The sequence below is a fragment of the Rhinolophus sinicus genome, linkage group LG02, assembly GCF_036562045.2.
Source record: "Rhinolophus sinicus isolate RSC01 linkage group LG02, ASM3656204v1, whole genome shotgun sequence".
NCBI classification, from domain to species: domain Eukaryota; kingdom Metazoa; phylum Chordata; class Mammalia; order Chiroptera; family Rhinolophidae; genus Rhinolophus; species Rhinolophus sinicus.
The window spans coordinates 191,143,829-191,155,862 of NC_133752.1; the positions used below are offsets into that span (position 1 = coordinate 191,143,829).

Here is a 12,034-nt window from a genome sequence, read left to right on the forward strand (position 1 = left end):
TTACTTTTTCAGTTTGTCTTGGTACATTATATGTTACATAATAGTGTACATTTCATCTAGAGTTTCCAAATTATTGGCAAAAACTTGCATATAATATTTCTTTTAATCCATTAATGTTCTCTATGTCTATGACAATATCTACTTTTCTCATTTGTACATCATTTGCTTTTGTTTTCTCTTTTTAAAATTTGATGTAGACAGGGGCAGCGTTGAGGCTTCTAAAACACTAAGGATGAAATTGTTGACATAATCTACATGGAATAGATAAGATCATTAATACCCTCAATGCAAAATATTTCTTAATCTGGAAGCAGAAAGAGTCCTAGTTGTAATTTCATCATATTAACTAACATTCCACCTTGGGGGACCGTTATCAGGTTCCCTTGGGAAAACTCTGCATGGAGCCTAAGATTTCATGATACGAAATCATCAGGACTTTCTTCTAGTGAGAAGAGGAGAATATGTCTTTTCTTTCTTTCTTTCTTTCTTTCTCTCTCTCTCTCTCTCTCTCTCTCTCTCTCTCTCTCTCTTTTTTTCTTTCTTTTCTGTATCATTAACTGCTGTCTATTTTTCTTAAGCAGGTGATGCAGAGGGCTTCATGTCCCTTCCAAGGAAAGCTTGCTTATTTCTAAGGAATTACACATGTCTGCAAGTTCTTTGTTCAAAGTTGCTTTTTAAAATTGTGTGTGTGTGTGTGTGTGTGTGTGTGTGTGTGTGTGTGTGTTAAAATAACTCCTGTGGTTGGAATTCCACTTGCTTGCTATTTATATGCATACATGCTTCTCTGAAAAATTAAAGTGATTGCAGTATTATCCCAAGGGAGATAAAAGGAGCTTGTGATTGGATGTCACATGGACCATGGTATCTTCTCCATCTGGTTGTTACAGAGGGTGTCTTAGGTTAGGGGCAAATCCCACTGGTGTTGCCATGTCTGAAAGAGAACTGGTATAAAGTCGGACTCTAAGACTGCCCTTCAAGCAGAGGATTGGCAACAGTGACAGGCTGTGCCTGGCTTAAAACAACACTGTTTATAATCTCATTGTCTCTGGGTCAGACCAGATGTGGCTCAGCTGGATCCTCTAGTTCAGAGTCTCTGGCAAGGCCACAGCCAAGGTGCCAGCTGGGGCCACAGTCATCTCAAGGTTCAACTGAGCCAGTATTTGCTTCCAAGCTCACTCAGTGATTGTTGGTGGGATACAGTTCCTGGCGGATTTCTGGACTGAGAGCCGTAGTTCCTTCCTGACTACTGGCCAGACCCCAGTCACCCTCCGTTTCTTGACACATAAAGCCAATCCATCAGGCAGTTTGCAACATAGCAGCTGGTTTCACCAAAGTTAGCAAGTGAGAGGGAACAGAGAGCATCAGTAGGAGAAAGTCACATCCTTTTATAACCTAATCTTGAAGTGACATCGCATCACTTTTGCAGTGTTCTGTTGGTTAGCAAGTCACTAGGTCCAACCCACTCTCCCACGCAGAGCATTACAAAAGGGCATGGATACCAAGAGGCAGGAATCACTGGGAACCATTTTAGAGGGTCACTATCATGGGAGTCTAAAATAAAACCAGATATGTGGGAATTTACTGTAAGACAAGGATGCCATTTCAAATCATGGTGAAAGGATGGATTGCACACACACAAAAATTGCTGCGATAATTAGCTCTCATTTCATGATACCAAATTAGGGTTCCTACCATTCACAAAAAAATCTAAAAATAAAACAATAGAATACCATGAAAGTACTAGAAAAAAAATTACAGACAACTGTTTTTGTGATCTTTACATGGGACTGTCCTTCTAAACATGACCAGAGTACTAAACAGTCAGGAGAGAAGGGAGTCTGTCTGGTTTTATCATTATTTTTATAGTCCCAGAGCTAGAAACTGCATCTGATGTGTTGGAGATGTGTAAGTGCTACTGAAGGAATGAAACCCAAAAGCTCTAAGAGAAACTACTGACAGATTTGAAGAAAGCGTGCGGGGGGAAGGGCCACCGTCACTGATTTTAGGTGGCCCAAGAGAACTAGAGGTAGAATGGAACAAAATTTTTGCTAGTGAGCCATTAAGAAAGGCCAGTCCCCGTGGGCTACTGCGTGCTGCCATGGGCTACCATGTGCCGCCATGAGTGGCCGGCAGCCATCGTGAGTGGCGAGAGCTGCCGTGGGCTGCTGTGAGCTGCTGTGAACGGCTAACCAACAACCGGTGACCAAGTCAGCCTGGGGAGCACAAGGCTCATAACACCAGCATGGGCCAGGGAGCTGTGTCCTACACAACTAGACTGAGAAACAATGGTTTGAACCAGTGGCAGGGGGTGGGGGGCGGAAGAAAGGGGAAAAAAAAAAGATGAGTCCCAGCTCTAGCCTTGTTCCTGGAGAAATAATCTCCAAAAAGTCAGGGTACTTCCCTTTCCCCATGCACAGACCCTGTGGAAAAGTTAAGAAGAAACATTTACCATATATATATATTTTACGTAGCAGGATCCTTCCTCGAGTGAATCCGCTCTTCCCTTCCATGAAGGGGCCCTGGGTCGGGAGCTGGCTCAGTCCTAGGAATTGAACAAGGAGGCCTAAATCCTTAGTAAAGTGATGCAAGTCACATCTCCATTCACTAAGAGATTTTTCACGTGTCCAGATTAAAACTTTAATAAGCTGCCCAATTATGTCAGACCAGTCAACTGCTGCTAAAGACCTGTCAGGTCGTACTATACTGTGACTGCTTCATCTCTGCTTCCCATTACACTAACCACGTCCACCTTTGATGTTTTCGCTTGACCTCCACTCTACCTGGTTCCCATCATGCCGCACTGAATTCAGGGAGCCCATTTCAAAGGCAGCACCTCCCACTGTCAATCGTCCCTGGTCTGCAAAGAAAAACCACGACAGCGCCTTTCAAGGAGGCTGGTTTTCCTCTCACCACTGAAGCAGGAATCATCACATTTCCAAAGGTCTATTTGATAGACAAGGATACAAATAGACCAGAGAGAATAAGGTGATGCTCATGGTCCCTCAGTCAAGCGTTTTGTTTCTCCTTTCTTCCAGTAGTAAACCACGCCCTCTCTTAGTGTTTCTACAGAGGTTGCAGGGGTGGAGAGGTCACACCTGAAAGATCCAGCAGGTTTTATCAGTCACCAAGTGCTTGCCCATCATCACAAATTATGTCCTTTTATGAACTTGTGCTAAAGATTCACTCTGAGCAGATGCTCTGCGTGCTCATTAGGTAATATTTTTGTCTCGTGCAGCTGCACATCTGCACTGCAGTGAGGCTCCCTGTCCCCAGATGACTGATGGAAACCAGGCTTCTCCATGCTCGATAGGCCTCACGATGTCTCATCACACCAAATTATTTTTATTTTTCCCCAGCTTTATTGAGGTGTGATTGACAAATAAAAATTTTACATATTTAGGTTGTATAAGGTGGTTTTTAAGGTATGCAGCGTAATGATTTAATATATGTACACATCGTGAAATGATCACCACCCCCAAGTTCATTAACACACCCATCACCTTACACAGTTACCCTCTTTTGTGTATGTGGTGACAGCATTTGGGATCTATTCTCTTAGCAAATTTCAAGTATACAATAGAATTTTAGTCATCGTGCTGTCCATTAGATCCCCAGAACTTATTCCGCTTATAACCAAAAGTTTGCACCTTTGACGAAAATCTCCCCATTTCTTCCCCTCGTCCCCACCCCATCCTGGCTCATAGCAACCATCGTTCTCGTCTCTGTTTCTATGAGTCTGAATTTTTAAGTTCTACATAGAAGCGAGATCATATAGTATTTGTCTTTCTGTGTCTGACTTATTTCACTTAGCATAACGCCCTCTGGGTTCATTCATGTTGTCACAAATGGCAACTTGATTTCCTTCTTTTTTATGGCTGAATAATATTCCATTATATACCTAGCTTGTATATAACACCAACACTTGTTAACTCTTATGTCTTTAACAACAGTCATTCTAATGGTGAGGTGACATCTCACTGTGGTTTTGATTTGCATTTCCCTGATGATTCATGATGTGAAGTACCTCTTCAGGTACCTGTTGGCCTTCTGTATGTTTTCTTTGGGAAAATGTCTATTCGGGTCCGTTGCCCACTTTTTAATCAGGCTATTTGGGTTTTTGTTTTTTTGTTTTTCGCTACTGAGTTGTAAGAGTTCCTTATATTTTTTGGATATTAACCCTTATAATATATATATTTGCAAATATTTCCTCCCATTTGTCGGCTGCCTTGTCATTTTATTGTTTTCTTTGCTGTGCAGAAGCTCTTTAGTCTGACGTAGTCCCACTTGTTTACTTTTGCTTTTGTTTCTTGTGCTTTTGGTGCTATTTCCAAGAAATTGTTGCCAAGACAAATGTCAAGGAGATTTTTCCCCTATGTTTTCTTCTAGGAATCGTGTAATTTCATGTCTTACACTTACGTCTTTGATCCATTTCAAGTTAATTTTTGTATGTGGTATAAAAAAGGATCCGATCTCTTTCCGCCAAATTTAGACGGAGGCAGCAAGGACACCGCATCTGAAAAGAATCGCAAGCAACGAGGTCAGATGCCCTTTCTGAGTTCTGCGACCCCAAGTCACCTGTAACACACTCTGGCCTTCCCCCGCCCCTCCATTCCAGGAGCCTGGGGAGAAAGGAGGGAAGACTGTCAGAGAGCTGAGTGCTTGGTAGGAAAAGCCGTGCTGTTCTCTGCCCTCTCGATGGGGAAGGGAGTGGGCGCTCCTTACCACCCAGGCCACGTGAGGATGCAACTCTCTAGTAGAGGCCGGGGGTACCTGCAGGGAAGGGAGACTGACATTTTATTCCCCAGTTAGGTGACTGTGCCTGCAGGGGACTTGCTGTTCTGTCTTCTGAACCTCTGTACGTGGAGGGAAGAAAACTAGAAAGAGATGATAGGTGGAGTGGTGGGGGAAGTGGGGCTGCCTATGCTCTTCCCATCTGATGGCACAAGCATGAGGGAGCTTCCCAAAATTCAAGTGGGCCCTGAGGAAGGTAACAAGGCTGAATGGCCACCCAGAGCCCATCCAAGAGGGCAGGCCACTGGGTGAGAACACCCCAGCAGGCAGAGGCTATGGGGGTGTTGCACAGAGGAGGGCAGAGCAGGATGGGAGCAGCTGAGCTTCTTGCAGCTCCCTCATCGGGACACTGTGCGATGGAGATGTCCCCGCGGAGCATGCACCCCTTCCCCCAGAGAAGGCTCTGAGAGCTGGTCAGAGCCAGCCAGAGAAGCAGCCACCATAACAAATGCTGATTGCAGAGGCACACGAAAAGAGGTACACCCTCCTCCAGCCCTCAGCCCTAACCCATCATCAGAAAGGGGTGAGAAGGACCAAATGACCATGACTCTCTCTCTCTCTCTGGCTCTCTCAACCGGGGTCAAGCTGCGGGAGGAGAGAGAATGAGACTGAATGGGGTGAATTCTAACATACTGTTAGTGGTCAGAAAGCTGAGGAACTTGCCCAAGATGTCATTAAGGGATGTGAAAGGGAGAGTCCACATAGCCTGGTGAGGATGCCACAATGGGAAGATATAAAACTGCCTTGTGTTTGCACCCACTGAGTGCAGAGTGTTCAATTCACTGGCTACTTAAGTTATGCTAAAAGCCAGACTTCGGAATATTAGATCCCAAATGTTTAAAAGTTGGGGCAGATTTAGACACACCAACTTGAAAACATGATTGGATCATATTAAGGGAAAAAGTAAGTTGAAGAATTTGTGTAGAATATGTCTATTTGGGAGAAAATAAAACACGTGTGTTTATATGTGTACATAAGAAATATACGTAGGTGCTTAAGCAGAGAAAAATGTCCGCCAGGGTATGTGCCAAGTCGTTAGAGTAAATGAAATACTGCCACTTCCTTTTACAGCCTTAAAAAGAAAATAACCAAAGGGTGTCAGGTTATGGATGATTTTTACTTTTTTGTGGGTCTTATTTTCTTTAATAAAATGTGTTGCTTTTATAGTCAGAAAAATTTAAGAAACAAAAAAAAAAGAAAAATATTAAAAATAATGGAAAAAATGAATTGGGTAAAAATAAAGGCACAGAAAAACAGACTAGATAAATCCCCTGGAGACTGTTGTTTTGGGAAATCTCCACGCTTTCTGCAAAAGGGTAGATTCCAGGAGTGACACCCATTTCCTCCACGCCCCGCCCCCCATCTTCCCGTCCTCCGCCCCTGCTGTTTGGCTCGGCTTGGTGCTGCCACCTACAGGTCTACAGCGAACATTACATCATTCCTATCCGTAGGGGCAGCCCCTCCAGCTGTTGTTTTCAGTTTTCATCTTCAGCCACTGGTTTCAGGGTTGAGAGTGGAGCTTCGTGGGAACTTCCAGTGTGAAGACAAGACAGGAGGAAAGCATAAGACATAATGAGATAGAGAACAACTGTGTGTGTGCGCGCATTGGTTCAAAAATTATTAAACATTTCAAAACCACAACAGTAGCGCATTAAACCAAGTGTGGGACCCTTCTGAGCTTTGGGCCTTGTGGAACTGTATAGGTTACACATCCATGAAGCTGTCCCTACTTGCATATTTGTATTTGGATGTGTGTATGTTAAGAGATGTTTTTGTATGCCTTGCATAGCTGTGCATGTGTACAAACAAGTACATTTGTGTGTATGTATCGTGTTGATGTGAGGCCATCTGTGCCCGCATGAATGAACATATTACTATATTTGCTTAGGTGATATGCCGTGTGTCCATCTATAGTATATTTGTGTGTGTGTGTGAAAGAGAGAGAGAAAAAGAGAGAGAGAGAGAGAGCAGGTTTCTGTGTTCCAGGTCTCTGACTCAGGCCCCAAGCAGAATGGCCAATGGATTGGCTTCCCCCATGTGACCTGTAACAGGTGCCGTCAGGCCCTGCCCACCAAACTCTCCGCACATAAGGACTCTGTCCAAAACCCCCACTAACAGACTTAACCAAACTCTGGCAGGGCTTCTAGCAGCGTAAGGTTGTGTCCCTAGGATGACCCCAGACCCCCCACTGAAATGCCAGCCTGAGCTGCCAGCAGAATTTACTGTTTGTTCCAGCCAACACATGACCCAGGTCCCTGCCCTCCCTTTCTTAGGGCATTCACTACAAAGCGCTTACCGTTGTGAATCCTTCTTCTGTCTATTAGAGATGTCTGTGTAGCTCCTACAACCCAGGAGTGTCTTTCTCAAGGACCTGAATGAAAGCCATTTCTTTGAAATGTAGTCAGGAAGGACGGGCCTCTGACTCCTAGTCTCTGTGCGGGGACAGAATCCCAGCTTTCATCACTTCCAGGCAGCAGACACCACTGGCCTCACCACATCTACACTGACCAACCCTGGGGAAGTTTTCACTTGAGCCCTGCTTTCTCCCCCTCCTTACACCCTCATGCTCCCTTTAAAACACCCAGTGCCCTCTACACAGACCTGACCCAGCTCTTTGCCCTGCTGTCAGAAGTTACTGAATAAAATCTGTTTGCAACCGTTAAACTCACGTCTGGCTGTGTTTGCCTTTGACACCACACCCCTGCCACCTTTGTGGTTCCAAGGAACTGGACCTGGCTTCCACTCAACAGTGCCTACACAGCCTTCCCCGGTGGAGGACGCTCTCTGGCTGCTGGAACATTGCCAAAGGCTGCAAGTGCCAGGGAGTGGGTGCCCCAGGAGCAGCCCTCACCTCACACCCCTCGTGTGGGATAACTGTCAAGCTCAGGGTCCACAGCGCTTCCCAGAGTTCCTTGGGGAAATTAAGTTCCTTCCAGTTGTCTGAGCAGTAATTTACTTAACAATGCATTTTTATTTTTATTTTTTTTGCCTTCCTTCCTTCTCTCTCACTTTTCACTTCTCCAGCTGTCACCTCCTACTAATGGCTCCCAAGTAAATCCTTGCCCAGGTCTGCTTCTGGGGAACCCAAACTCTGAGGCTGCCCCCCAAGGCTTGGACCCAATCATCAGGGCTCTGCCCCATGGACTGTCTTGAGCTGTTGTTTTTAAATGTCTTGGCTCAGCCAGCTGACCACGGAGAAGGCAGCTGGGTAATGGGTAATGTGTTTATCTTCCTCCTGCAGGCAAAGCCTTTCTCAGACTCCGGAGGAGGGGGCACCCCAGGGTCTGATTTCTGACCCTGTGGATGTCTTCCATCTCCCCTCTCAGTTTTTCAGCTTCCCAATTAAAAGGGTTTCTTCCTGTTTTCCATTCTTTGCTTCTTTCTTCTTTAATGATTTCCGGGGAGCAAGAGTGCATGGAAAATAATACAACTGCACAGCACGACTCTGTGCCAGGCACTGCTGCATTCACGACACGCAGGGACACTCGGGGTTAACCTCACAGCCACCCTATGAGCTAGGTCCTCGGACTGTCCCATTACAGGAGCTCCAGGCTCAGAGCAGGTGTCAGTAACTCACCTGGATCTCACATCTGTGTGGCAGCTGAACTGCATCAGAGGGAGAACCCTGAGACCCAAGTCCCAACTCTGCGCACTGCAAGCTGAGTTAGCGAGGGTAACAAGGTCACTGAGAGGGCACCACTTCACTTCCCTCCCCTCGCCACTGTGTGCCTCAGTTTTCCCATTTGTTAATAAGCGAGTACAGGAGGTCTGTAAAGACCGCCCAGCCTTTGCCCTAGCGCTCCTCTTTAGGGAGGGAGCGCGTGGGCTAAGAACCTCAGGTCTATAGTCCCAGAGCCCTGCATGCATTGTTGCCTGTACATATCACCTCTGTTCATTTTCCTTGCAGATGTCGCCTGGCTCCTCTTTACACCAAATGCTCTGCAGCTTGTCCTCCTTCTTCACCAGCTTTAAAAGCTTGCTGGCATTTCATTACCAGGAAGAATTGAAGGAGTAGCAGCAAATATAAACATCACTGTGTGAACTTCCTCCTCTGGACTCTTTTTGTTTTTCTCAGTGTTCCAGTGTTGTTTTATTTCTCCTCTATATTCTTTATACAAACATTCCAGAGGTCTTGCTCCTGCCCACACTAATTCCTGGGGAAAAAAAAGAAAGAAAGAAAACATCATTTGCACTCCCTCAAAGCAATGTAACCTACTGGTGAAGGACATGGACTTCAAAGTTAGACCACGAAATTCAAATTCCAGCTCTGGCACTTACTGTGTGACCTTGGGCAAGTCACTGGACCTCTCTGTGCCTCAATTTCTGGATCTGTAAAATGGGGACACTAAAGGTACCTATGTTGTAGAAGTGTTGTGATTGAGTCAATGCATCTAAAGCTCTGTCTCAGTGCTTGCTATTATTCTTAATGGAGTCACCCTGGGTTTCGAGTCTCTTAGATCTGAGGAAATACATTGTCTCCACAGTGATTTAACTTTTCTGTGGTAAACATTTGCAAGGAGGCCGGGCAGTGGGGGATTACCCTGGCCAAAAGGGATAAATAGACCTAACCGAAAGCAAAACAAGACCTAGGGGAAATTTCTTAGGAGTGAAATCGAATGCAGAACCTACAATCATGATGGCTGGAGGCCTTAGAGACAACCTAAGCGGAAGTGCTGTGGGAGCCAGCTGGGGCGCAAGTAGCAGCTATGGAATTCATCACTTCTGACCTCCAAAAGGCTAAGAGTCACAAATGTCCTTCCTCAGGTCTGGAATGTTCTATACCCCACCAGTCTACACCAGCACCCTGACCTGCTCCAGGATTCCAGCAGTCCCCCCCAAATTGCCTGTGGCCTGGGGCAGTGCTTCACAGCTCTTAAAGTCCTGCTCTGGAGGCCCCAGACTCGACCCCCACCCTTGCTGCATCCTCTCTTCCCCTCTCACTCCCTTGTATTGTGCTTGTCTACGTCCCCCATTATCACACCCTAGCCTAGGAGTTCTCTGAGCAGAAGGATTACATCCATGTCTCCCCCGTGATGCCAAACACCCAGCACATAGTAGGTGCTCAGTAAATATTGGCCCACTGGAAAGAGATTACCACTGGCCATTGCCTGGGGCAGGTCACCCTTTGGCTTGTAACCCAGGGAAGCAAGCAGCATAGGGAGGTGAGCGGGAGCCTGGAATAGCCCTCACTTAGCCTGATGTGTACAGTACCAGCCATGAAACTGCCCCCCACCCCTTGTTTGAGGACAGGCTCACGCCTTCTCTGATTACTTATCTGCAGTCACCCGAAGGGATACCTGTGGGGCTGGCCAGAGGGAGGACGTGGCCAGGCCCGGTGACACACATAGTGTTCTGTGAGCCCTGATAAGGAGCACCCTGGTTTACACATCGGTTCATTTACCACCCCCAAAAACAGGTCTACTCTTTGTGGACTGACTTCCCAGGCTTCTGTTACGATCATTATAATTGTCACAGCTACTAGCGACTTGTTCTGTCTGAACCAGGCACAGCGGGGAACTGTGAACAATACATGCAGTAATTTGGAGTGACAGAGTGATTTTAGCATGTTCCAGATTCTAAGAAGTCTTGCACAAAATAATTCTGTATAGTGCTATTTAAACCAGAATAAGCCAAATTCACCTGACAATGGGACAATTTTTCACATAGCATTGTGGACGAAAACAGGGTTCTTTAATAAAACCAACAAGTCCAGTGACCGAGAGTAACCTGACAGGGTGATCTGATCATAAATTCCTAACTAAGCAGGTCATGGTGAGTAGTCACGCCCCAGGCATGTAAGGTCTTTAATGAAAGGCTTACCTTTACCTGCCCATTGTTTTTTGTGCTTCTAGGTTGATACACCCTTGATATGTCAGGGGTAATTCTCCTTTCCAGACCCTTGACGGTGTAACCACCCTCAAGGCAGCACATACTCTTATTCACTATCCTGCGCCTTGCTTTCTGCCATTTCCACGTAATCTTCCTTACAGTCTCTCATGAATTTTAAAAGTATAAAAGAAACTGCAAAAAAATGGTCATTTTTCTAGAGCATTTGAGATCTTGCTTCTCACCAACTGTCGTCAGTTTGGCTCAAATAAAATCTTATAAAAACTCCTTACAGGTTCAGACACTCTTACCTTAACAGAGCTTATTAATATGTCCCAGGGTTCCTTGAAACACATAGTTGGGAGACCTGGACCTGACGGAAGGAAAAGAAGAAGCATTTATTACACACCAGTAAGAGGGCTATGCCCTGTGCCAGGTCCTGGGCGTGCATTTTCTCAGGCAATCTTTACAATGACCTCTAAGAGAGGTGTTAACGCCCCTGCCATAGATGAGAACCAGCTCTGACAAGTGAGATGGTCTTCCTAAAGACTGGAGCCCAGCTAGAGAGTCACCTAGGGCTGCAAAGTCTCTTGTTGCCTCTTGACCACGAACCTGCATTTGGATTTTCCTCTGCATTTGCTGCAGCTCTTGCTTACTGCTGCTTATCAGAGACCATGATTCCCAGAGGGAAAATGGGGAAAAACTCTGCCTGCCACCCAGCATCATCACTGACAGTTTGTATTTGGAAAGCTGACCATTGTGGACTGTTTACTTCCAGATCAGAGATACATCCACTCAACTGGGTCTCAATTTCCTCGTCTATAAAATGGAGCTATGGGTGGAGACAGGAAAGACGTGGTTATAAAGACGTAACTGAATATTGATTAGGTTCCCTCCTTAGTATGTGCATCCTAGATTTATGAGACCTAAATACTCGGCCTGCAATTTAGAGACACTGCCACCAGAGGGCGAACTAGACTGGGAATATAGCCACGTGGGGCTGCTCAACAGGGACTAGGTCACAGCATCCCAGGATTGCTTTTACAGGTTCCCCCTCAGGAGGTACTTGGATATAACAGAAATTATGAAGATGGTTCTGAAGCGCTATGAGCAAATGAGGCCCTGCATGAATTCAAGGGTGAATAACTTTTCCACTATGTGAATTAATGCTATTTAAGATCTAGTCCTTGTATCTCCTTTGAAACTTAAGAATCACTATGAATTCCACCATCTAGGGACCTCAGGAGCATGAAAAACAAGGAACAGTATTGGAAACAGTATCAGTGCAATAAAGGCCTTACTTAAGTTTTTTTAATCTATGCAGGTTTCATTTTGCCACGATGACTTCTCTCTCTCCAAAATACTATTCAATGTTTCATTTAAAAGGATTCTTCTTAATGTTCTGAAATGAAATCTT

General features: G+C 45.5%; 1 protein-coding gene across 2 annotated transcripts in view; it reads right to left on the bottom strand.

Annotated features, from left to right (window-relative positions):
• Window positions 1–3,698: 3,698 nt before the first annotated feature.
• Window positions 3,699–12,034, bottom strand: part of CIMIP4 (ciliary microtubule inner protein 4) — a 30,719-nt gene continuing 22,383 nt past the window's right edge. For both annotated transcript variants that reach the window (XR_012494117.1, XR_012494116.1), the window contains exons 6-8: window positions 10,929–10,990; window positions 7,088–8,945; window positions 3,699–6,321 (exon numbers count right to left, since the gene is read on the bottom strand). The gene's annotated coding sequence lies outside the window, so the exon portion shown is untranslated. The remainder of the gene's footprint in view (window positions 6,322–7,087; window positions 8,946–10,928; window positions 10,991–12,034) is intronic.